This window comes from Opisthocomus hoazin, chromosome 9, assembly GCF_030867145.1.
Source record: "Opisthocomus hoazin isolate bOpiHoa1 chromosome 9, bOpiHoa1.hap1, whole genome shotgun sequence".
NCBI classification, from domain to species: Eukaryota; Metazoa; Chordata; class Aves; order Opisthocomiformes; family Opisthocomidae; genus Opisthocomus; species Opisthocomus hoazin.
The window spans coordinates 37,006,173-37,027,881 of NC_134422.1; the positions used below are offsets into that span (position 1 = coordinate 37,006,173).

The window sequence follows — 21,709 nt, forward strand, 5'->3', positions numbered from 1 at the left end:
GCCTGCTGAAGCCAGTAGTAAGACTCTGGTTCAGCAGGCAGCAGCACCCACTTCATGTGGGAGAGCTGCTTGCGTCCAGGCTCTCCTTGGAGTTGCATGGACTAGACATGCCCATTACAGTCCCAAATTATTTACCCACAGGCTGTTTGATTGCTGCTTGTCGGGGACTAGAAGCACCAGGCTGAAGGCAAAGGACATCTCAGCTGCAAAACTCGGGAACAGCTCGGTGTGTAATTGCAAACTAGCATTCCACACAAGTAGATAGGATCATGCACGAGAGAATTAGTGTTACTGCAGGCAGGGTATGCATGCATCAGTGCTGAGGAAGCTCTGCAGAGGGCTGGCACTGAAGACAGAGCAGGCTGTGCATGGAGGTGTCCTTATCTCCGCTTTGGAAACCGCTGCGAATTTTGGAAGGCAGCTGAACCATACAAACCCCCAAGATCTTGTTGAATCATTTTTGTCTTCAAAGCACAGGGTGTAACAGCGGAAGGAGAGCTTTCTCTGGGATTTGAAGCACTGAGTGGGAGTTGAGAGAAAGGCCAGCATCTGCTGATCTCAGGGTACCACCAGGAGAATACTGCACAAGGATCTCAAGGAGGTCACTTGGGCCAGAGCCATCCTGAGGTCTCCAGTTAAAGCAGAATCACTAAAAAGCCGTGCAAAGTGACTGGAGGAGCCAAGTGGGGTTTAGACTACCAATAGCTGAAATGATTAAAAGGAAAGATGATGAGCAAGCATTCACAGCATAAATCAGACTTTCCTTAAATATTTAGGCACGCTTTAAATCAGCAGTGCTGTGGTCCAATAACCACCAGAGATTGTGTGGAGACTGGGATGCATTTAAAAAAAATCACTATGACAGTCAGCACACAGATGCAAAACTCGGGGCAGAGACAGAACTGCCTGCGTGGTGTTGCTGGATAATAATGCAGACCAAAACACCTCTTGGACTAGTTTTCTGCTGTGACTTCCTAAGTCGGGGATGCAACCTTCCCTCCCCTCCTTTTGTACAACAGTGATACCCACTGTTGAATACAAGACAATTCCTTTGCCAGAAATCATGCGGATACCCAGAGCATTTCTCTCCACCTTGCTCTGGAAGCTGCCTTGTGTTTTGGCAGCTTTGGACAGCCTATGCCCCTGGTTCCTCCCAATTCCCAGACAGTTACACATCCCCCCCGCATCAGATGTGAACTGGGATAAGATTTCAGAAACCATACTTCAAGTTCTTTTGCTAGTTTTGAACTCTTCAAAGATCATGTGGTCAAGATTTTCTACCTACAGTCTGAAGAGTAAAACCATATCCTATTAAAAGTACTACATTAATTGATTAATTAAAACATGACTTGCTCTGTTAACAGCATCTTTAAAGTTACATGGAGCTTTAAGAAAATACCAGTAAAGTAGGGCTAAAGCTAGACATAGCAACATGAGGTTTCTGCTGCAGAAAGCAGAAAACATCAAGATTTTTGCATTACAGATGCTATTAAGCCAGCAACATTCCCAAGTTATCGACATTTTCAAATATGCGTTTCTGTATTTTCATCTCTTTCACCCCATTGCTGTAGATCCCAACACACTGGCATTTGCTTGCCACAGACAGACATGAGACCACAGGATTCTCCTCTGTGCTGCAGCCAGTCCTGAGAAGCAGGAAGGGATCTTGGGGAAGATCCTCCTATTTTGCAGTGTAACTATAACAGATGATGCCTGGTAGTGGGAGGGAGCCCTGGGAAGTAGAGAGGATTTAACCATCAGCTTCTTCCAAGGCAGGACAAACCCACACTGATTACATGGGAGGAGAATTTCATGTTGCTTTTGAAGCTTTGTGCTAAGAACAGCCTTGGGAAGTGTGATCGGTGAGAGAGTACAGAGAGCTGCCAGGAGCACACGTGATCACACACATCTCCCTATGGGTTGCTGGTATTGAGTTGAGCCTGACAAGACAGCAAGGAGCCCAAAACTGGGAGAAGGCACAATACAAAGCTGGGGGAACTGAACCAAGAGCCATGATCTTCTCTTGTGCAAGCTTAGCAGAGGCAAATGATAGAGGGGAGCAAAGAGAGCTGAGGGGGAAGAAGCAGGAACAGACCAGGAGAAGGAGCCCAGGAGACCAACAGCAGAGGAAGCAAAGATCCTTGGAGACCAGGGAATAGCCAGCTGGCAGAATGAGCAGCTTGGGCTAGGATTTATCACAAAGGGAGGCTGAGGCTGACCAGGCTTTGCGCTAATGTGACGAGCCTGTTCAGTGAGGATCTGCGCTTTGCTGTGCAGACAAGAGCACTGCAACATACAGATGTTGCAGACACAATAACTGGGACAAAGGATGGGGGAGTGAGAGGGTGGCCACACCTGCCATGAACATCAGGGTCAAGAAAGAGACAGGCTTCCAGGAGCCAGCAACACTCTTTTCACACTTACACACCCTCCAGGGTTACAAAAAGCAGGGAAGAAGGAAAGATGTAAACAGGGTTCCCAGAAACTACCTGTAGAGTACTGGGAAGGTTTCCCAACCTTCTCTCCCACCCTGGTCCCAACCTTAACCTAAATATGAGCTGAAGCCCCCACCAGCTCTCCCCCAGGAGCAGTAGGTGCTCAGCTCCCCACCTGCAGCTAAGAATCCCCAGCTCCCATCTGCTACTGAACCCAAGGTAGCTCACCCCAGTGGTTTTGCAGCTCTCCACCCAGCAGGCAGCCAGGCTGTTTTGGAGGCAAAGGAAAGAACCAACATGGTCAAATACCATTGAGCTGAAGCGTTAAACAATTTCACCTTCACTGTGTGTGCATACTCACTCCCCACACTAGAGCATCATGCTGAACTTGGCCTTCAAACAGCCAAGACTACTTCCTCTGATCTGTTATTAGGGAAGTGAGAGAGCTTGAAGAACAGACTGGAGCTGAGAGATGAGGCCAAAGAGATTTAGGGCCCCTCCAGAGCTGAGATTTTTTTGCAGGGCACGAAACTTCCTGGATCTTTTTGAGAATACCAGCCTACACTCATGTCAGAGTCTTCACTTAGTTGTTCTTTGAATCTCTTGGAAAAACTTTAATCCATAACATAGAAGACCAACATAAGTAGGGATAAAGCAACATTGAGGTTTGAAATATACAGCTGGAAGTCCAAGTGAAGATACTAGCTGGTTCAGAGCAGTCCCTACATGTCCTGCTACTGCAGTGGCCCGGGCCATCTCCACAGACACTTCTGGTCCCTGGACTAGACAACAGCTCTCTTCCATGGAAAGGTAGCCCACAGACATTCCTTTGGCTCTCTTGTGCCTAGGGGCACTCCTCAGCCAACAAGACAACTTGGCTGAGTCTCAGATGTGATCCCCTGGCCAGGCAGCGAGTCCCCAGAAGCTAAGTATCTCACCCACAACCCATGCCCACGGGAGGATCTTTGCAAACATGCAAAAGGGAAGCAGATTCTCACAGAACAGATACAAACCACCGATTTCTACAGTCAGAGCCTGGCTTATGTAACGAGGCATGCTCCACTAAAAGGCATAAACTCAGCTCCTTTCATTAAAGGAGCATAGATGGAAATAGTTTGAATGGATTAATACTGGAGAAGCCCAAGAGACCCATCCCCAAGATTTAAGACCGTTCTGTAACCAGAAATTAAACAGCCAAGTGAAGCAACAGGAGCAGAATAGGGACATCTCTGGAAGGGAAAAAACAATGCCAATAGTTCTTAGTCTCCGGAGCTGCTGTGATACAGCACACTTCAGTTAGCTTTCTTATTCCAGCCCTACCTAGTTTAGGAGCAGCATGTAAATGCTTGGAAATGAGTGTAGGTCCTTCCTTTATAAACACCAGGATGCTTTTGCAGCATACCCTGGCCTAGAACGGAAAGTGCTCCAGTGGAATAACCCAGGAGTGTTTATCAGAGAGGGACTGAGGGTACAGAATGAAAGGAAAAAGAAAGTATTTAATAACTCCCAAATAATTTTTAAAAATTCATTAGCTATTATTTCAGCTGTGTGACCTCCTGAAGGGACTTTCTAGAGGGCTAGATTATGCAGTCAACTGAAAATATAAATAAGTATGGAAAGGGCAGAGATCACTTTGTTCGGCCAAATCATGTGGGATGTCAGGTTAAGTTTCCTGTAGGGTGCATCCGAGCACTTCCAGAAGATGAGTGTGGCCCAGCAGCTCCCCCAGTCTGAGGACACCTCCCCAGCCGGCGGGCACAGCACAAGAAAATGAGTTATTTTCATTTGGGGAGTTCTGATTTCCAAAGACTTCCTGCCAGCCCCATAGGGACAGAAGCACATTGCATTGGTCCAAGGCTTCCAGCTGCAGTTGGAGTGGGCTGCAGCTTCAGACACTTTGCAGGGACTAGCTCCCAGCCAGGCACACTGCTCTGGGTGAGGATCTTTATCTTTCCTAGCTGCAGCCCTCCTATTTGGGCAGGGGAAACTTGTGAGCTCCTTCCCATTTGCATTTCTTACTTCTTCCCCTTTCAAGATGCCACAAGAACCAACCAGTTTCCCTGAGCCCACCTCCTAAAACTTCATTTCATTCACTCATTTGCTGATGTTGGTTTAAATAACTACTGTTTTTAGGGAGCCTTTAGGTTGAGGAATTGTTGATGCTTAGAAACCTATTAACTTTCAGGTGAGGATGTAGTAAGAAATACAGCTAACCACATTTGCTAAGAAACAGAGGATCAGGTGGAAGAGGAGGCTCTCTCTGCCAGGTGTGACATCCAAAACCAAAATCTCTCTGGTTGTCAGTGGTACCCCTATGGTTGTGCTCCCCAACAGATGAACAACAACTTTACAGTATTACATGTATGTATATACACGCACACCAGTACTTACTGGTGTGGGCAACTTCTGTATTACAGGTGCATACATGTGTAGGGGAAGTGTACAGCATACATACAGATATGAGACCAATCTGTGCCTGAATAAAAGTGGCAACCAGAAATTTCAAAAGAAAATAAAAGAATTTTTAACTGGTTAAAAGCACAGAGGAGTCAGAAGTGCTTAGATGAAGTCACTACAGACATCCTGTGCTCCTCCACACCTATGGTATCTTTAAACTTCACAGTATCAGAGACAATGTATTGTCTCTAGAAGCATGCACACATACTTCTCTAGACAGAAATAGATCAATACTTCCACATACCCTACCCTACATTCAATCTGATTTCTTAATAAGCCTTTAAAGTTTTCAATTCAGTGACTGGATGCAATATCCAGCCTCCCTCACATTTCACAAACACACACATGCAGATTTAACCTGGGGAAGAAGCAGTTTAAGGAAATGTTTTCCTGTACTGCAAACATAAGCCACACGTAAAACTCTGCAATATAGATCAGAAAAGCTGTTCAGCATCATTTGCAAACCCAAGAAGTCAGAGGAGAAGCCCACCAGCAGCAACTTCAGAGCAAGCCCCTGATTTCATACGAGGACAAGCTTAGCTCAGATCTGCACATCCTAGAACAGCTTGTGAAATTCAGAGAGGAACAGCATTGCCAAAGTCAAAGCACAAAGTCTGTGTTCTGAACAGACACAGAGAGCTCCTCTTCCTAACTTCCAGAAAGCAGATTGCATCGGTACTGCAGTAATACAGGTTATTAGCTCAGTGGGAACCTACCAGAGTTCAAACCAGTCCAGCTTGCAGCTGGCAAACCTAAACAAGACCAGCCAGCTGGCATTGAGCCGAGTCATCCACACTAATTTGGCTGAAAAATGTTGATTTAACCCATTCATTTAATCATCGAAATCCAAAAACCCTGACAGCTGGAGACAAGAAAGCATACATCTGCCTTTTGCAGAATGACAGACTGGAAAAGACCATGTTAACCAGTTTTCCAGAGTTTTTTCTAGGATTCATGCTGCATGCAAATCAAGTTCTCGGTAGACATTTGCTGGCCTGTTCTCATCCAGCAAAGCGTGCATGTGCTAAACCCCACTGAAGCTGGCAGGACTAATGGCACACATTTAGATGCTAGCCATGTGATTTAATACTTCACTGAACAGAGACAAGCTAAGGGCACACTGACTTTTTCCCTCCTTTATCAGAAAGATTTCATCTTTGCATGTTTCTTCCTCCAGGAGTTTGAACTTGCTGGAGTGAAACTGCTTGTTCCCCTTTGAAAAACAGCAGCAAGGGAGAAATCAACTCTGTTTTACCTCTTGTGAAGCCATAAACTCCAGAAACATGGTGAAAAACTGACACGAGAGCTCTGAAGTGCCTGCAGAATAGCTTATTTATCGAAACGTATAGAAAAGAAACATGGAACAGCAACATAGAAAGCTGGTAAACAACAAGCAGAACACACCACCTTTAGTGTCCACTCCCAGCTCACTGATACAGATGCAAATATATTCACAATTATCAGTTACTCATTGCAGAGGAAGTTATAACCCTCAGGACATTAGTTTATGGGAGTGAAGGCTCTTGGAGCCAGGCAGCTCTCATCCAGGCTGGAAACGTGTTGCTAAAGAGATCATGAGTAAGATCGCTCCCTCTCTTGCTTCCCGTTACTTGCTTGCCCGGCAATACCCACAGAACAGTTTCAGGAAAGCCTGTAAAGCGGCCAGCCAACCTCAAGCCGAGTAATAAGCAATGATGCTATCCTTATGCGTCTTGGAAAAATGAGTGATTCACAGCTGCTCAGTGCCCAGAAAGGGACCAGCAAGTTACTGCTATCTTCTCAGGAGACCACACTCCTGAAGTAGGATGGCAACACCAGAAACTGCAAAAATGAAGATAAAACATGTCACCCATGACCAGCCTCAAGGGAGCTTCACAGCCCCTGTGTTCTTGCCCTTGCCTCCAGAAAGCCCTGCCATTACCTTAACTAGGAGCCCCTCCATCAGCCCCCACAGCCCGAGGTACACAGACAGAGCTGCAGGACAACACGGACATTCCAGCATTCGTTCTGTCAGAGCCAACCAAGAGATCTGAAGCACAGCATATTCAAACAAACAAAAATATCCAAACCCTCTGCAGACTCCAAAACCCCTTCTAGCCATGCAAGCAACCTTACCCCCTGCCACTTGTCCTGCAAAGGTCCCCTGATGCAAAGCTGTGTTGGGCACCCCTAGGTAGTAGAGAGCCAGCCTAGGGAAAAAGCTGGTAAAGAGATAGGGAAGGGTGGCAGGGCTGCTTATAAACACCAAGGGGGAGGAGGAAGGGGCTCGTTAAACTAAAGAGCAGCAGCTGGGTGAAAGGACTCAGGTTGAAATCTAGAGGGCTGGTTTTAAGCATGGGCAATGCCATCTGCATAGAAGGTGAAAGCTGTGAATTTTATGAGCAGGAACGTACAGTGTGATACTTGCAGCGAAAGCTGGAAGGAGTTGCCCAGGAGAGATGCAGCACCCAGGATGGCTCTTGCCAGGCTTGAGTCCGAGTTAATGCAGTTGTCAGACCACAAAAGACAAAGATCCTCGAAGTGCTATCAGATAACAAATGCAAAACAAGGCATGGTCTACCAGCCCATGTATTCAAGGTCACTGTAGCCTGTCCCGAGCTGTGCTCGCCTCAGCCCTGCACGTCAGCCAGTGGCTTTCTCTGAAGCACGGCATGGTTAACATCACCGGTACATGCCGGAGTGCCTTGCTCGATGCCAAGTACTTCTTACCCCAGAGGGATTGTTTGGCGTATAAAAATGTAACTCCCTCTGCATGAGGGCAACACCCTGTAACCTCACGTATTTTAAAGAGTTGGACTATTCTTGCCATAAAAAAAGATCAGAGTAGCTTTATTGACTGCAGTGGAGCGAAGCCGGTTTATTCCAAGTGAGAATTTGGCCCCTTGACTTCAATGAAGCTGTGCTGATTAATCCCAGATGGAGACCTGGCCTGGTACAATCCCCTCCAAAAGCCCTGGGAGATTAGTAACGCGTAGACTGAATCACCGCCGTTACTCAGAGCCTGGGTGGCTATCAAAAACCTGCACCTGCCGCCCTGTGAAACGCTGCTGGGACGGGGCCGAGCGACTTCGGGGACCAGGGTGGGGTGAGCGAGGCGCATTCTTCAAACACTGCCTCATGCTAGGGGGGAGATGCCAAGGTAGCACCCTTCCCTCTGCAAACATCTGGGAATGTCACCTGGGATGCGAGTCCCAGCTCCACCAAAACCCAGGCACGGTGACATTGAGCACGCTGGGCAAGGAAACAGGGGAATGCTGCTTCTTCACATTAAGGGCGTTTTGTGATGCTCTGTAAGGATGCATAAGTGTAAAAATTGAGGATTAAATCCCCCGAGCTTCAGGCAATCTGCCCCAGCATCTGTTTGCCAGTTTTGAAGAGCAAACACAGCTTCATGTGGCACAGGGAAAACTTTCTTCCCCACTCCAAATGCAAAAAAACCAAGGTCTATCTTCCACAGTCACCTCAAAGTCTCTCTCATGGCAGGCAAAATGATGCTTCCCAGCGTTATAGGCACAAGTGCCATGCTTCTAGCAGGGAATGAATCCACTGAAAATTAAAATCGCTTGACTTTCACAGCAGTACCTTTACACATGCGCGGACACACACACACGCGTGTGCCCGTAAAGCGGCAGTGAGGCTGTGCCATGTGTTGCAGTGTGGAAAAACACCAGAATAAACCAATTCAGAGGCAGGTGTTGATGCTTTTTTGGCTGTCAGGTGATGGGAACGCAGAGTGGAGGGTAGGTAGCCCACCTCCCCAGCACATTATTCATGCAGAGGCATTATTCCTGGCTGTAGGATGCCAATGTCTCTCCCCAGGTGGCTGGCTGGAGTTTCCCCTCTGCTTGCTTTGAGGTTGCATCACGTAGGTCAAGGTGACAACAACAAGCATTGCGTATGGACGAGGCACGACATCGCTGTCGGGAAGGAAGAAATGCCCAAGCTTGTTCCAGCTCTGCCTTCCAAGCATTTCCGAAGTCAGGCATCTGGAGCGTGATGTCATCCGAAGACTGATCAGCAGCGGCACACATACAGCTGTGCACATCTGGCCTACAGGTGCTTCAGCTGCTATTTGTCAGTGACTGTACCGAACATGAAAAAGCACCCCGAGTTCGTAAGGCAGCCGTACCTGTCCTGCGGATTGTTCGCAGGAGCCCACGAAATGCCATTGACTTTATGCAAACTGTCTCTGCTTTTTAGTGGGTGGCCCCAGGTTTTTTCCAGTTGGTTTTTGTTTTTTTTTTTTTAAAGTTAGGATTTTAAACCGTAGATGCTTTTAAAGCAGGGGTTTTGTTGTTGTTACTAATTCCACTGGCATTAATCCGCGTAGCTGACTCAGTCATAACGGATGGCTGCTATCCTCCACTTGCTGATTTACTCTTAGGAGTCAACGTTATGACAGAGACTTTGTGCTGCACTGCTGAAAAAAAGCTGAGGCTGTTCCTCCTTTTGCACGGCTAGACTTGCTCCCAAAATACCTAGTCTAACCAGGGCAGGGATAGGTAAAGTGGGGAAATGGCTAAGAAAGGTCTCATCCATGGGGTAGGACCTGCCGGTGCCCAGTCCCAGTCCCAGAGGTAAAGCACGATGCTTCTCACTTCCTGCAGGGATGCCGCCACTCATGAGGTTTGCAGACTGCAGCTGAATACTTGCTGCACACAGGAAAATTAAGGAGAACAGGGAACTGCTGGCTGAGCAGGCCAGACAGAAAGAGTTCCCCTGGAAAAAGAATAAAGCTGCAGATGTACATATTTATTTTTAGAGAAGGTGTTTTTCCTAGAATTTGTGTTATTTTGGCAGGAACGCAGCAGGGAGGAGAAAAGGTTTCCCTTTGTCCAACACTCTTTGCTGTTCTAAAGTGTGGTGGAGGCAGGGGGGTATTTTTATAGCCCATTTTGTATCTCAGTTGTGTTTATCCCTGTAGAGACGGACAGGGGCCAGAGACACATTTCACGCTGACTGCCAGCATTGTCAGAGCAGGCTGCACACCATGCTCCACGCGGCACCAGCTGCCCAAAGGCACCATCTTCACATGTTTCCAAGAGGAAGACAACCATATTCCTTTTGATATTTTCCTCCCAGATAGCCTCAATCAGCCTACAAGAACATGTTTGCCTTAATCACCAATGTATTTTACTATCCAAACAGCTTAGTGCAGATGTGTGGTCAGTCATCATAGCCCAGCTGATGGTATGAGTTATTAAGCTGTAACAGGTCATGCAGCTGTCTCCTAAAAGAAATTAAACCTTAGCGTACAAGCTGCATTTGTGCAGGATAAGATTTGCGCATGGCTTTTGCTGTGAGCATCTCAGTAGAAGTATATGGCCCATCCATAACAACTTTGCCCTCCTTACCTGATTTCTGTGTAACATATTTCCATCGCTTTGGCACTGTTTTCGTTGCTCCAAGCAGGTAGCGGATGCGCATTTCAGGCAGGGCGAACCATGTGCCTGCCCAGAATTGCTTTTGGTCCGGCAGCTGTAGTCCATATTGATCTCAGAAGCCGAGAGGCTGGAGGATTGGAGGCTAACAAGGCAGAGGACGATGTGAAATGACTGCCCTCATCCCCAGCACAAGCCTCATCAGCTTCAGACTCACATTTTAAAGACATGCGTACATCTGTGCCACCTCTCCTCCCCAACTCTCATTCCCTGCCTTCCCCCCCTCCCCCGGCTCCTTTATTCCACATCTTTCTTGTGCAAAGCCATGCTTGTCTGTGAGTCCCTCTGGGGAGGGGAGATAAGCCCAAGGAAACAGCAATGGGCTTTCTCTGCTGCTCTGTTAGCTGGGAGGGCTGGTGGTGGCCAGCTCCCTCCTGTCCTTCTTTTCCCCCTGCCACTGGCTTTCCTGGCCTCATGCCCTTTTGTGGGTCAGGAGATGATGACGGTGTCCCCCAGCACTTGTTCTTCTGAGCCACCCACGAGGCAGCTGGGCAGAGCCGAGGACAGAGCTTAGATGGTGCTTGCAGACGTCGAAGCAGCTCTGCTTTTTCCTGCTCCAACTGCTCATTAGCAGCTTCCGCCTCTCAGCAATTTCGAGCCACGCTTTCAGTGATGTGCTGCCAAGATTTTAACAAGGGGCTCCCACAAACCTACGTCCTCCTCCAGCTGCAGCGAACCCCACTGCCCCGCAGAGGCCAATGCCTGGGCTGTGGAGGAGTGCAGGGCTGGGGGAAATGTTCCTTTGCGGGGGCTCCTTCCTGTTTAAAGCTTTTTTTTTTTTTATGGTTTAATTTTCTGGCGAGGAAAAGACACAGCACCTTGGAGCAAAAATTACTGACTGCTCAGAGGTTGCTGCAGAGAGGCAGGACATAACAGAGAAAGTCTGAGCATCCCAGCAGCAAAATGCTTCTTTACAGAGCTCTCACTTCTCCTCCATGCCGTGAGGCCAGCCCCAGGCAACTGATTTTTTCTGGGATAGAGCAATAAGCCACAAGCTGAAATGCCAAAGAAGTGGCTTCCTCTAGGTGTTTTGGGGCCCCAAAGGGCAAGTTTTTCCATGGGCAGTGGTTGAGCCCACAAGTTTCTGGGTATGATGGAGACCACCTCGGCTTTGTCACATTGATTGGCATGGGTGGGCTATGCTGATTCGAATCAGGGTGGAGCTGGATTCCCAGCGGAGCTCTGAGCTTGCAGGCATCTCACAGGTCCAGGATGGGGCTGCACCAGAGCTTCTCTCTTTGGTGAGCATCTCTCTCTTCTCAAGTGGAAAGGAACTGAAGCCCCAAGGAAAGCCCAACAGCTCAAATCTTAGGAGCTAAGGAAAAATCGAGATCAGAGCATGAAGAGGTGTTAAACTTGTTTGTGAGGATCACAGCCTCCTCGGGTACCAGAAACATCTCTTTTGCTCCAGATTGTGTAGCCTTACAGAGGTACACCTGAAGCTGGAAGAATGGGAAAGCTCATTTTTGACCTTTAAATATGAACCAGGTGCAAGACAGTCAGCTGCATGATAGCTACCAAAACAGTGAAGTATGTGGCAGTCAAAAGCAGTCAACTAACCTCTGAATAATATGTTAATAGGCAAGCCCATAAATTATAGATTAATAAAGTTGTTTTAAATACAGGCCATTCTGGTAAATACAGCAATGTCAACTGCACTAGGTCCATGTGAGCAAATGGTATCTCATGCACTTCTAAAATGTCAGTTTTCCACATTTTGTTAATTTTTTTTTAATTAAAAAAAAAAAAAAGTATGTTGAAAAGGAAAGAAAAGAAAAATAATGACAAATACATTGCAGCATTGTTAAACTGGACACGAGCACCTCCCAGGTCTGGCAGCTCTTCCGGGGCAGCAAGCCCTGCCATCTACTCTGTGGGTAATGCCTGTTTCGATGGGTGGCCTTGGGCACCAATGAGCCTTTCTGCAGCAGAGTGAGGGGAAAAGAAAAACAAAGAATTTAAACAAGATTATCCAGTCATTTCAGTAAATATTGGCTGCTTGCTGACATTAGACTTCTTTTGAAAAAGATTGAATCAGTCCAGTTCTCTGTGCTGTGGGTAGATATTTATGAGAGGAGCACTCACAAGAGGCCTGGGTTTGATTCAGCTGTGGGTGAGGAACCATTTTCGGCAGCGTTTCTGGTCCCCAGCCTCGTAGGTGTGCTCTGTCCTGCTCCACTGGCCAGGACAAGACATGGACAGGAGGGACCAGGGCCACAGGGTCTCCGGTTGGTTTCTTCTTTTGGCGTTGTCTCTTGAGCATCTTTCATCGCCGCACCTTTTCCCAGACACTGAGGTGTGAGCAAGACATCGACCTTCCTTGACGGTGGGCAGGATGGGCTGGGGAGACAGCAACAGCCTCAGAGGGAGGAGAAAAGTCTTAAAATCTCCTTATTCTTACACCACATCCCCATCATACAGCTAGTTACACTCCCGATAACAAACTGGGGAGCTGCCGGACGCAGGGAGGATGTTTTCCCTCCAACCAGCCATGGCCAGATAAATCCTCCAAGGCCTGAAAATCCTGGGGTAAATTAGATTAGAGGCTTTCCTCTAGACGGCGAGGGGTACATTTGGTGATAGCAGGGGCGGCCCTGCGGCTCAGGAATGAACAACTGCGAGGGATATGTTTTTAAATGGTTTCCCAGCTGTAAGATGCACATAATTGTGGCTTTCCTTCATCTGGGAGACTTCAAGAGCGGATGGTTGATAAGGGTTCATACCAGCAAAGGCAGAAAAACACACGCCAGGGTATCTGGTTTCAGTCTGTCCGTACCCGCAGCATTAGATCTGATTTTGGCCCTCTCCCCCCTCTGCATGTACACAATTATCTGAATTCCTTTCTCCGCTGCTTCCTCCCCTCTGAAGCCTTGCAGACTGGCCCTGCTGCCTTTTCCGTTGCTTGAGGGACGGCTGCGCATTCGGGCTCTCTCCTTTCCCGGCCCGTGGAGGGGTCTGTGCCACAGCCACAAGGACCAGCACTCCCCAGAGGGCAGAAAGCAACCAGGAGTGTGGGAATTTATTCTTCATCCCCATCTTTTTAGACTTTCGTGGTGGGAAACACCTTAAAAATCACAGGGTTTCTGCTACTTTAAGGTGCCGTTCCTTTGTGCCTCGGTTTCCCCTTCATGCCTTACCTCTGCTGCTTACCTCTGGTCGTGTTCAGATAGAGAACCCCCAACCCCTCACGTTGCAGCTGGGCATCCCCAGGGACTATTGCACAAGCACGTACGGGCTGGTTTCCCAGGCAGATGTGTGGGCAGCAAGGTAGATGCGCTCAAGAACATGACCAAAGCATTGGTGTCCCACCTCACACCACTACCATCTCATTTTCCCCACCCAGGCACGCTGTGGAATGGCTTTCTGAAATACGGCTCTCCATCTTGCTCAGGGGTTGCCACACGCTGGCTTTACCCATGCGGGAGGGCACGTGCTTACCTGCTTGCAAATGTCCTGCTGCTACTAAGCAATAGGGTACTTCTTCTTAAAATGTTGCGCTTTTGTGCCATCTAAATTAAAAAAAATAAAAAGTTTTAAATTTCAAATATATGGTACTGTCCATTTTGGCTCTGGGGACAGCTGACAGTTCTGTAAGATAATTTGAGAATATCCCTTTGGTACGGATCCAGCCAACGCCTGCATCCAGTGTAGCTTTGTGTGCGCTATACACATAACAGCAGATCTTTTCTTCCTTGGACTTTGCTATAAAAATATTTCAGCATACATTAAACCATGCATAAACATGGACACAAGATGTGCAAATACAGTTTTCCCATCCTTAAACAGAATAGAGACCCGTATTTCCATCATCACATCTAAAGATTTGACGAATTCAGCTGAAATTTTCCATGCGTTTTGACTTGGGTTTTAGCCTTCTTGATACAAGCTCTACATAGAAATCTCTAGCACGGGAATCGCAGAATTGAAAAGCCTTTAAAAATTCCTCTGGTGTCTCTCTGACATCGCTTTCTGAAACCCAGTTTTGAGTAATAGAGCAAAATTTTCTCTACAAGCTCTCGAAACACGTGGTGTTGCTCACGGTGGCCAGGCACCCTGCCGAGAACATCTTTCACCTCATCCAGGTAGCAAACACCTGCTTTGTCTGTGTGATTCCCAACGTGCCGGTCGTGAGCCCAGCTCCAAGCCAGCTCCTGGCAGCCACCACCTCGCCCCTACGCTAGCACATCTCCGCTGCTTCACGGTGGCTGCAAGGGTAACGGTGCTGTGATAAAAAATGAGCCAAGATAACTCCCCGTGCTTCCCGCCTTCGATCCACTTCGTACGGCTCACAGAAACCCTCAGCCCGTGCGTAGTTGGACTACGATCTTTTTGGGAGGCTCAGAACTAGGTCAAAATGAACTTTAATTTCCTCCAGGTCCAGGTGGGATGCCACTTCGCAACCCTGGGCGATTTGCATGCTGCCTTTCAGCTTTCCACCCGCTGCCGTCCCAGCCCTCCACCACACAGTCACGGGGAAGCCTTCAGCACTTTGGAGCGTGGCTGTTTTCCACTCTCCCTGGGCTCCAAAACAGCTGGACCATTTCTTTTGCGTAGGCTCCAGAAAACAAAAACAACAAAAGAGAGGAATCCCCGTTGGGCATGGAAAGTTTTCAGCTTGAGCAGCGTAGGTTTCGGAAGGTTGTGAGCAGATAAAAAACCACGGGATGCTGGAAGGCAAAGCGTACAAACCTGACCATGGATATTACAACTGATGCTTGCCATATGCTTTTTTAAAGCAGCCTTTCCTCAGGCAGCTGAGAGCGATGGTCCCTGGTTCACCATGCTCAGGAATGAGGTGTAGATCGGGGGCGCTGGGCAGTGAGCACCTCATGTAGGGACCCTGCCCATGATGGTGACAACTCCCACGAGGTTAGGTGATTTCTGTGCCCCCAGCAAGATCCTCCTGGGTGTCTCAGACCCCTGCGCTTCAAGCTGCCACATAGGACTTAACGGCAGTCCCCTTGGCTAGCAAATCTGGGGATGAGCTGGGTCACAGGGTTGGGGAGAGGGCAGCGTGAGATGCTCTCAGGAGCCCAGGTTGCCTGCTATGGGTCGCATCCACCCCACTGTCCTGATAGTCAGGCAAGACAGGGCTTTCATGACCAGAAACAATCCAGATTCAGACTTTCTGGCCTGAGAGTCAAGGTTCGTCCTCTCCTCCAGCTTGGCGTTTCCTAATTCGTCCTCTCCTCCAGCTTGGCGTTTCCTAATCTAAAAAAGAGCAACTCAATTTCTGGAGGCGCGCTTGCCGCGGCGTTCCGACAATTCACGCCAACCCATGCTGACCTTTCCTCTCCGAAGGCACGGGGGCCGACACGTGCTCCCCCAAGTCACGTTTCGCATTGTTCGCAGTTGTTTTCCCCATCCCCATCCCCATGCCCACGGGGCAGGACGCACGCAGCGCTGGTGCGGCGGGCGGGCGTACCAGGGGTATGACATAATGCAATAACCGAACTAGCCACATTTATTTATTTTGAAAAATATTAAGGGCAGCTGCTACTTAGCGCCGACTGAAACATTTTATTGATTTTTCTAGAGCAGAAGCGTCCCCTTTTGCGTTGTAACCCAGCATTGCTTGAATGCAGTGGTTGGACTATTCCAGAATAATTCATGTACGTGATGTTTTCCTCTTTTTTATAAACACATAGAGGGTCTCCAGCCCTGAAGGTACACACCTGGGTAACAACACCCAGAGAGGTCAGTGCCTGACATGCTTGTTCTGCTCCATCTTGCTCAGGCATTATCTACAAGCAGATCCAACTCAACGGGGGGTTTCTCCTTATCCACCAACCCTATAACGTCCCCATAATGTCTTACCAGCTATTGTGCAGCACCTAGCACAAGAAAGGCATAATTATCAGCCAGGACTAGTGATAGCCCGAGTAGGCTTTTGTTGTATGCTTCCCTGTATTTATCCCTGCTGGTTATTCTCATTTTGGAATTATGAGTTTTGAGATGGTGACGATGGGGATCTCCAGCTGAGTGGGTTTGGCGCTTTCTCGTGGGCTGGTTTACCACTTGCTTCCTTGGTGTGGGTTTGTTTCCCGGGGAGGAAGATTGCAGAGTTTTTTTGTTGCCTGTACCCAGCAATGCTGCCTGCTCTGCTAAGCAGCCTCACTGCCCACCAGCCTGCCTCACAGCAATGCCGCTCCCTGCTCCAAACCGCCACGGTCTGCAGAAAAGCAGCCTTTGAAGTTAGTATCCCATTAAAATGAACGTTGTGGCGATGCTCAAAGAGCAGGCGCAGTTTGGGGAGAGAGACTTCAAAGCAGACAAAAGAAAGCAGCAGGGATGGTGTTGGGACCACGAGGCACCCACACGCAGGGTTGGTAAGAAGTGTGCCTGCCTGTGTCACTTATAAGAAATTCATTATTGCAATTCAAACTCCATTTGGCAAGGATGCTTGTTCAGAAACCGCATCCACTCCGGAGGTGCCCAAGGGCAGCAGCATCAGCACGTGGGCAGCGTGCCCTATATCAACGCATGGAGCGGGGATGGCATCTTGGCTTTAACCCATGCTGGGTTTTACTTCCCCAAGTGGAGGTGAAGGAGGGAGGAAACAGTCTATAAACTTCTCAGTGACTGCTGAAATCATACCAGCTGGCACAGTGCAAGCAGCTGGTGTGTGCTGCACTACTCCGATGCTCGCACCGCTCATCCCCTCCTCGCTGCCTGACCCCGTCCCCAGCCCCAAACACACGGCAAGAAGGTGGGCCAGCACCTTCCTGGCAGGGATCTTGGCTGGCTGAAGCCCATGCAGAGGGAGAAAGGACAGGCCCCAGGCACAGAACCATTTTTTTCCATTCCCAACTTCAAAAGAAGTTGAAAAAGTATCCTTTAAAACAAAACCAAAAACAAACTCAGGTGGTTTTGCTGTATTTCGTATTTCATTTGCATTCTTAGTCATATGATGGAAATTATTTCAGTCCCTTTGCAACCAAAATCACCCTAATCCTATATAAGCAAGGACTTCGGGGACCATCTGCAAAATTTCTTACAACGAGGGCTCTGCTCTTGCTGCCACCTTACATCAAGCCTGCAGGTCTCAGCTCTCGTGGTTCTCATGCTGTGTTCTTAGGCTGCGTAACGCTCTTTACGGGGCTGAGGAACGCTCCTAAAGTAAGGAAAAAATAGAGCAGCAAGCCCTCAATTCACTGTACAGTGGAAACTGCATTGGGTCTGCGATATAGCAGTGCATAACAAATGTATTCTGTGTTACAAGCTTGTCAGAGAAATGCTTGGAAACTATGTTCTGCAGAGAGCTTCACCGTGTATCACCTCTCAGTCCAGGTACTATAATCGTGCATCGTTATAATGCAGTATTATGCCCTTCAGCTGTACCTTGGAGAATCACAAGGTGCTTTATGGGCACCAGCTGATTAAATCCCACACATGATGTAAGAGAGGAAGGGATGTACTGCAATTTCCCAACGAGGGAAACTGAGGCACATGCAGAGAGAGCAATTACATAGCAAGCCTGTGTGTGAGCTGGGATTAAAACTAAGCTCTGCAAGGTCCTGCTGTCCTACTGCACCAGCTTAATGCCAGGAAGAAACTCTTCCCCCTTCCCATGAAATCCGCTACGGGCTTTGCTGCTTCATTTAAGAGTAAGTCCCATAGATCCATACCTCGTCATTCAGCTGCCGCAGGAAACCTGCAGCCACTCCTGCAGGATTGCATGAGGAAAACTCTGTGGGTCTGGCTCATGGGAGCAGAGCTGAGAAGTGCCACAGGAGTAGCCACCAGCTGAGTGCCTTGGCAGGCTTCGACGAACGCCTTGCTGAGCCCCTCTGGGATGAAAGGATCATAAACATGAAGCACGACCTGGGGAGGGTCCATTAAAGCACAAAATCATTATGGAAAAGCTCTCTATAATTTAAGAGGGGATGGAGCCAAAAGGGCTCCGGTGACTCATTTTATAGCTCCTAAAGGCAAGCAGGGCAGTGCTTCCCCTTCTGGTGCACAACGAGTTGGGAGACCAGAGCCAGCCCTTCTGGGCGCCCAGGCACAAGGCACTGGGTTTACTGGGACACTTCAAGATGGACTCTCCAGAAACAAGGGGCAGGCGGAGGCAATCACTACGAAGGGTCTGGCTGCAGTGGTGTGGCCACACTGGGTAGAAGAGGAGGAAAGCCCAGTCTGCAGGTTTCTTGGGGTATTATCCCTCTTCCTCAGCCACAAGCTGATCCTCATTCCCCCTGTAAGACTCAGACTGCAGCAAGCAAGGACCAGGTTTCTGACATGAGGATCACAAGCTGAATTCAGAGTATAATTTCTCCAATATACGTAGCGCTCTTTTAAGCAAATTGAGAAGCCACCGAAGTCCCCTCACCTGATAAACTCCACATGGGACACTATCAGGTTTTTAGCACATTACTCCTCTATTCCAGTGACCTGGAGGGGGTAACTGAGGAGGAATGCGTTGGGTGCAGACATCACACATCTTGTCACTTCTCTGCCCGCACTGGACATGTTTCCACACATCCCACATCTCCAAAGCATGTCCCTCATGCAAGAAGCAGATGCCCATCTCCTTCTGTTACCATTTATGTGTTTTCAAAATTGCTACTCAGAGCAGTCAGCATCTAACATCCCAAAGGTTTAGACAGGAAGAAATGGAGGGAGTAGGTCACACAGGGGGACAGTCCTTGTGTACGTCTTTCCTTCTCTTGTGCTGACAGATTGGGTCTGTGAATGAGCGGGTTTTACTCTGTGATGTAGATCTTGTGTCGAGTATGTAGCAATAACAATCAGCAGAATGTGACATGACATGAACTGAAATACAAGTACATGTCAAGACCGAGAGAATAACCCCTTCGTGGTCAGATATAGCAGCTTCCTTTGGGTGACCTCTGTATCTGGTCATAATATCGCTCCATCAGCTGAGACAGGCTGCTTTAATGTGCAGTGAACAATCACAGAAAGAGCAGTGGAAATACCCTACCAGACCATCTGATCCTGCCAGGGCTGATAACCAGGCATCAGCCAAGTGATGGCTGAACAGCAGCCATATCTGCCCGCCGTGACCCTGGTCCTGCTGCCCTGCGTGGGATGGGGAGGACGGGTTAAGCCCTGGCAGTGCAGCAGGGGACCTGGCAGAGCCATGGCAGAGCCCTGGGGTACGGCAGCGCTGCTGTCCGTAGGATAGACCCCATGCTCAGCGCTCATTCATCTCACTGTAATGGGGAAGCCAAAACACCCTGTTAGCACTGAGCTTCTGTGAAATTCCCATTTTTCCAGTTGGATGGAGGCAAAAGAGCTGCTGGAAACTAGAAAGGACCAGTGGAAACGAGATCCTGCACTGCAGCAGCAGCCAGAACAGGGCACCTCACCCGCAGTTAAAGACATTGGCTTGCAAATTGCCAGCTTTGCTCTAAGAGCAGCTTTGCGCTGATCTCTCCAGTCTTGGGTGGGATTTAAAGAATCAGTGGAAATAGATCAACTCAGTATTGCTTTCTACCTGTTTTCACCTTGTTTTGCACAGCAGCCGGGTTCAGAGTAGGGCACAGCCATTTGTCGCGTAGCTGACAGTGAGCATCCTCCACCCCTTGCTAGGGAAAATAATTAAAAAAAAGAAACTGAGCTTAAAGGTTGCCCCCAGGCTCAAGCAGAAAATCACTCCACGGTATCTTCGTCCTCCTTGTAATTTATTTTCCTTTCCTAAGTCCCTCCCTGGCTAGGGCTGTGGCAACGCCAGCATTAGGGAAGGGCCAGCCTGTCATCTGTCAGACGCGCGCATACACAAACCACCGCCGCTCGCACACACCAAGCAGTGAAGCTTTCCTAAGTGGTCCTGGGCAGCCTGTCAAGTCCCGAGCTCGTCTGCAGAATGTGGTTGTAATTAGATAATTAATAACTTTGAGAAGGAAGGGAAAGGAAATAAGCTAAATGGAAGCTTTCCTTAGTGGGAGGAAATAATTATATCTGCTTTTTGATATATGAGATGAGGTGGCTTTCTGAAGGCAGGAGCAGCATCTCGCCTGCAAAGCCATCCCCCCCACAAGTTAGACGGGATCTCCCATGGGCAGTGCTGGGTCACAGAGTTTCTCCCACCAGCCCACAAATGAGCAGGTTGCTACAGATCAGAGCAAACCCCGGAGGTAAGAGGGCTCCCCGACGTGTTACTGTGTCTTGTCACATCCCGATAAACGGGGCAGAGGAGAGACGATAGGCAGGGCTGGGTCACCAGGAACCACGTGGAAAACAAGGATTTAGCTTGTTGTATCCCTTGGGGCTGGAGACGCTGCTGTCAGCACATGGACTTTGTGATGGATGCATTGTCCCTGCCTATGGATTTCCCTTTTCACAGTACAATACAAAAAGAGTCTGTGAGATTACCAGGCTCTGAATGTAGGCTATACATCCAAAAGTCAAAGGAATTGTGAAGTTTATGTTCATTTTTTGGTTGGTTTTGGTTGTGCTTAGATACTGCATAAATATGTTGCCTCTGGATGGAAAGAAAACGTATTTGTTTCCAGCAGGGTTGGCCTGGTTTGGCAGGAGGAGCTGAGAGTCGCTGTGGGTGGAGTTTCTAAAGCCCATCTCGGGCGCCTGAGCATCCCATCTCGCCGTTCCACTTCCTTAAGGGGTGGTGAGGGCTGCTCCTGGCACACTGGATCTCACCCAACTGCTAGGTTAACCGTGTGCCTCCACGCTGCTGGGACCAGGGGCAGGTTTCAACACGTGGTTGAAATCAAGGTGGTTGAACCACAGCCTTCATTTTTAGAGGAAAAGAACTTACCAGACAACGTATCTCAGAAAGATGTCCTGTATATAGTGTATTTATTTTTCTTTTCTTTTTTTTTTTTCTTCTCTCCAGACTGTCCAGTGTCTGAGACTGAAGTGGAATTGGGATGTATCCAAGTTTGTAGCTTCTGAAACCTAAACAACCTCAAGTAAACTGGTCCAAAAGACCCCTCTTGACCTCCCTTGCTCTGAACTCTTTCAGAGCATTTAGACTGAGCAGAAAACAGCACCAAAGCTAATGGTCTGAACCTTTGCAACATCTCTCCCCAAGCAACTGACCAAAGAGAAAAGAGAAGCAACATTCCTGGTTGTTCGTTGTTGTCGGGTTTTGTGTGTGTCTGTCTGTGTGTTTGGTTTTGTTTCTCTTTTTTTTTTTTTTCTGAAAAATCTTAATTCAGGAATACATTTATGAGAAATCTTTGGGTTCGGATTTTACTTCCCCTTAGCTGTATTTTTGTTTGTTTTTTTTGTTTGTTTTTCTCTATTTTTTAACATTCAAAACCTAATTTCTTGTACAGTAATGTCAAAACTGGACCAAGGCTCTCGAAAAACAAAAAAATAAGAAGAAAAAAGTCCACCATGTCCCCAGCTCCCTGCATGATTTGTTTCAAGTACAGCCTGGATTACAGA

General features: G+C 48.2%; 1 protein-coding gene across 1 annotated transcript in view; it reads left to right on the plus strand.

Moving 5' to 3' along the window:
• TWIST2 (twist family bHLH transcription factor 2) overlaps positions 1-21,352 on the plus strand; it is a 36,124-nt gene extending 14,772 nt beyond the window's left edge. The window contains exon 2 of the mRNA XM_009944693.2: positions 21,153-21,352. The gene's annotated coding sequence lies outside the window, so the exon portion shown is untranslated. The remainder of the gene's footprint in view (positions 1-21,152) is intronic.
• The last annotated feature ends 357 nt before the right edge of the window (positions 21,353-21,709 follow it).